Genomic DNA, 4296 nt, shown 5'->3' on the forward strand with positions numbered 1-4296 from the left:
GTTAAATTGTTGGAATATAACAGATTACAATTATTTACTCCCTAAAAATAAAACCTGTTTTATTTCTGATCAGATGTTTGAGTCTTTTTGTTTGAAGTTTCTCTAATAAAAGAATAAATTAAAGAACAGAGCGGCTCTACAAACAAACAGCAGCTCATTAAAATCAGAGAACAACAAGAAAAAGCTGGTTTTATATTAAAAAGTGACAGAAAATAAAAATTAAATTAAATTAACTCCACACGTCTGCAGCAGAGTTGCGCAACTAAAGTTTYCGGTCAGGTTCGGGAGTCTAACGGACCCGGAAAGAACCAAATAAACAAATAAACGAACAAAAACCACCAGAAACTGAGAGAAACAAGCCGCGGGAGCTGTGAAGTTGTTTACACACACACAGACACACACAGACACACACAGCAGCTCTCTGCACAAACACACATTCTGCTGGACTTACAGAGACTCAAAAGGGTCCAAAGTGTCCCGGAGAAAACAAGACCGCGGTCCTCCGAGCCCCGCAGTCCGACCTCCACATCCAGAGCTCTCATTCCCTCTCCTCTTCTTCCTCCTCCTCTTCCTCCTCCTCCTCCTCCTCCTCAGCTGCCGGAGAACCTCGGTGACGTCAGCAGGCTGTCAGCCTCTCAGCGCTTTGCTTGAAACTGAAATAATACGTGGAAGAGGAGGAGGGTCCGGAAAGAACCAGGCGGGCAGGGTCCACATCACAGGCTCTGGTTCAGAACAATGGGTAGAAAAAAAGAAATACTAATTATATTTTTTAACTGAGCCTGAATATTCTGAACCAAAATCTAAAAATATTTTGAATTTTTTCATTTGCAGATGTTCTAAAACCTGTTTTTTTCTGCACCGATGGASATAAGCTGCCAAAAAAGGCACCAATGCACCCCCATACCATCAGAGAGGCACACTTTAGAGCTGTGCTGACAGAAATCAAAACCTCCTCGAGCAGCTGAAGAAAGTCAAACTAAAAAAAGCTTTTTTTTCTGAAACTGAACACATTAAGAAGCTTTAATATTTCTTGTTTCCAGTTAATATYTTGTGTCTTCTCTGTAAACCAATCAGAAACCTGCTGAGTTCAGTTTGGTTTTATTGCTTAGTCAGCACTTCGGCTGTGTTCGGCTAATCCAGCCTTCTCCCTTCGCCTCTCGGGTTCAAGTTCAAAAGCAATCCAATGTAAGGGTGTCRTTTAAAGGAAATTTTACTGCCAACCAGTGGCGTCACTAGGCCTATTTTAAGGGGGCTGGAGCCCCCCTAAAATGTACTTGTACTTTCATTCTTTTTTCTGCCAACTTTAAATTTTTTACAACACTTTTACCATCTGGGTGCTAATCAGTGTTCATTGTCAATGCAATGCACACTATTGTGATTCGTTTCCCATCCAAGTCATCTCAACTTTGCCATGCTTCTCCTCCTGCATACTTTGTCCTAGAGCTGCCATTGTAATTTATGCCAAATGATGGCTATGCCTTTTGGTGCCTGTAAAACTCATAGTTTTTGAAATATTAATGTTTAATAAATTACAATGACAGTAAATGGAGCCTTGTATTGGTCCAATACTGCCCCCTGCTGCATCTACACAATATGGTACTGCACCATAGTTTCATAATATTTAAACTCAGTAGTTCAGTGATTACAATATTAATATGATTGTATTTTGATGTTTTACTGTAATACTGTCTTTATGTTGTCCTATTGCTGTAATATATTGCACTTAAGKGTCAATAATTGCATTGGCAAGGTAAACTTTTTCTGTATACATACAATCCAATCCTTGGGATTGACCTCTGCCACATCTCCTATACCAGCACAAGCTGGTATAGAAAACACATTTGAACTTGGTCAAAGTTCATTCTGAAAGTCCAGTGCTCCTGTCTACATTGTCCTACAGCTGCCATTGTAATTTCTATCTGTAAAGGTCCTATGCCAAATGATTGCTGTGCCTTTTGGTACCTGTACAACTTGTAGTTTTGAAATATTAATGTTGAAACTTATTTCCAAATTCCTAAAATGGGAATCAATGGGGCCTTGTAATGTCCAATACTGTCCCCAGCTGTACTCAACTTGGTACTGCACCATAGTTTTTTATATTTAATCTCAATAGTTCAGTGTTTACAATATTAATATGATTGTATTTTGATGTTTTACGATATCATTGTCTTAATACTGCTCTATTGTTGTAATATTATGYAGTTTAGTGTCAATAATTGTATTGGCAATGTGGCCTCTTTCTGCACACATACAAACCAACCCCTGCCACCACCTTCTGCCACAGCTCCTGTGGGAGATCAAGGTTCAAAACCCAGCTAATGCAACTTCAACAAAAAATATATTCCAACTTTATATTGTCACACAATTACCTTAATTACAAACACCTGCTGACGTGACAGGCACAAGCTAGTATAGAAAACACATTTGAACTTGGTCACATTTCATTCTGCAAGTACACTGCTGCAGTGGCAATGCACACTTGTTTTTACATCGTAAAAACCCAYGTCTAGATTCTACTTGTGGCTGCCACATTTAGCTTATTTTTATGCTAATTTGAGCTTTTTTGGTGCTATTTCAGCTATAATTCTGCTCCTTTCTGCTATTTTTTTTTTGCTAATTTCTACTTTTTTGTGCTTACATAAACTTTCTGCAAATTTAAGAAGGTTATGCTTTTTTGACATTTCCATTGAACTTGCATTAAACTTCAGCTAAAGCTTTCAGCARTTAGCATTCACACAAGCTTTTTTGCAGGAAACGCAATTTCCCTAGTTCATTTAAACACGCTAAATAATCTAATTTTGTTGGATTAAAGCAATAATAYTAAACATTAAAGCAAATAAACCAGTGTTGATTTATCAGGCACACCTCTGAGCACTGAAGCAACCAAACATTTAGAAAAAAAAAGACTCGATCTTTTATCTATTTGCTGCAAAGCTCGTGCATCTTTTGTTCCACCTGCAGCTGAAAACCTTCTGTTTCCTGGAAGTCCAKGTTTGAGTTGCAAACTTCTGGATCAGAGTTGAAAACATCSTGTGTTTTTTWTTTTWTTTTTCTGCACAGAGACTGAGACAGGTGCAGAGCCACATGCCATGCCCGGTGGCGAGATCTTAATGGCTTCACTCGGCAAAAGAAAATGGCCTCTCATGAATCACTGAGGACTGGAGAGTTGGTTCTCAGTGGCAGCGAGGTAATAGAGTACTTAGGAGGCGCGATGGAAGGAAGAGAGCTGCGTATAAACAGCACGGCAGCGCTTCACACAGTCTTACTCCATCAAACTCTTCGTTAGAGTCAGCTCAAACCTCTCTGTTAGCTGGTTTTAGTTCTGTTTTTTACTGCTGCAGCCGTTCGTTTTTTATCACGAGCAAGCAAAAATTAACAGGAAGTTTTAGTTAAATAAGACGTCATTAGTTGAGTCATTTGTCCGTTGAAGTACTTTCAGGCTGAGCAAATGATTTATTTATTGAATTATGGCACAGTGTTTCACCTGAGGCTGAGAAACTGTTGCCACTCTGTACGGCAGGCCGTTTTAACATAAAATCAGCTTCAACCAACTAATTCCATTCTGCGTTTTTCAAAATTAGTTTTGATGAGGAACAACTATTTAACTATCYTGAAAGGTAAATTTAAATATCTGCACGTCTGACGAGTCAGCGGAACAATTCYACATCTTAAAAGGAAGTTCGACTCGTCAAATTCTAGTTTTGTCGTGTCATTATTTGCGTTCAAGATATCTGCAACTTAATTTACACTAGTCAGATCTGTATGTGTGGTCTCTAAAAATATCTCGAATAATGATGTCATCTAAGTTATCTTTAATTGTAATTGTAATTTTATCTTGAAAGCAAACAATGACTCGGCAAAACAAACGTAAAGTTACTTTTGATTAGTCACAACATCCTTTTAAGATAAATTAGATTGGAACCTCCATAAAAACATAACCGGACTCATTTGTACTAGTCAGGATGTAATGAGAGATGTCTTAAATAACTAATCTAGTCATAAATCTGTTTCAGATTTCTTAAATGTCAGGGTGGTAAAGCTGGTTTTATGTTAAAAGGGCCTGCCGTACAGTTCCAGTTGACGTCTCCAGCAGTCATGATTGATCTGAAAAAAACTCAGAAACGAATCTTTAAATGAAAACTCTCAAACTGATGAACCTTTGGAATTAATTTGATCCCAAATGGAACCAGCTGCGTGTTTTGCTGTATTTTCGGTAACGCTTTCTTTTATGGTACCCTTATTACCATGTAATTACAAGGTAATACAAATGTAATTAAAATAGGATTACTACCTTAT

The 4296-nt window shown here is 38.0% G+C and overlaps 1 long non-coding RNA gene across 1 annotated transcript in view; it reads right to left on the reverse strand.

The window, feature by feature from the left end:
• The window catches only part of LOC106532712 (uncharacterized), a 54863-nt gene that overhangs the window by 38678 nt on the left and 11889 nt on the right, over positions 1 to 4296 (reverse strand). The window contains exon 3 of the long non-coding RNA XR_001312127.1: positions 452 to 722. This is a non-coding gene — a long non-coding RNA (uncharacterized LOC106532712). The remainder of the gene's footprint in view (positions 1 to 451; positions 723 to 4296) is intronic.

The sequence above is a fragment of the Austrofundulus limnaeus genome, unplaced genomic scaffold (assembly GCF_001266775.1).
Source record: "Austrofundulus limnaeus strain Quisiro unplaced genomic scaffold, Austrofundulus_limnaeus-1.0 Scaffold817, whole genome shotgun sequence".
In the NCBI taxonomy this organism is placed as follows: Eukaryota; Metazoa; Chordata; class Actinopteri; order Cyprinodontiformes; family Rivulidae; genus Austrofundulus; species Austrofundulus limnaeus.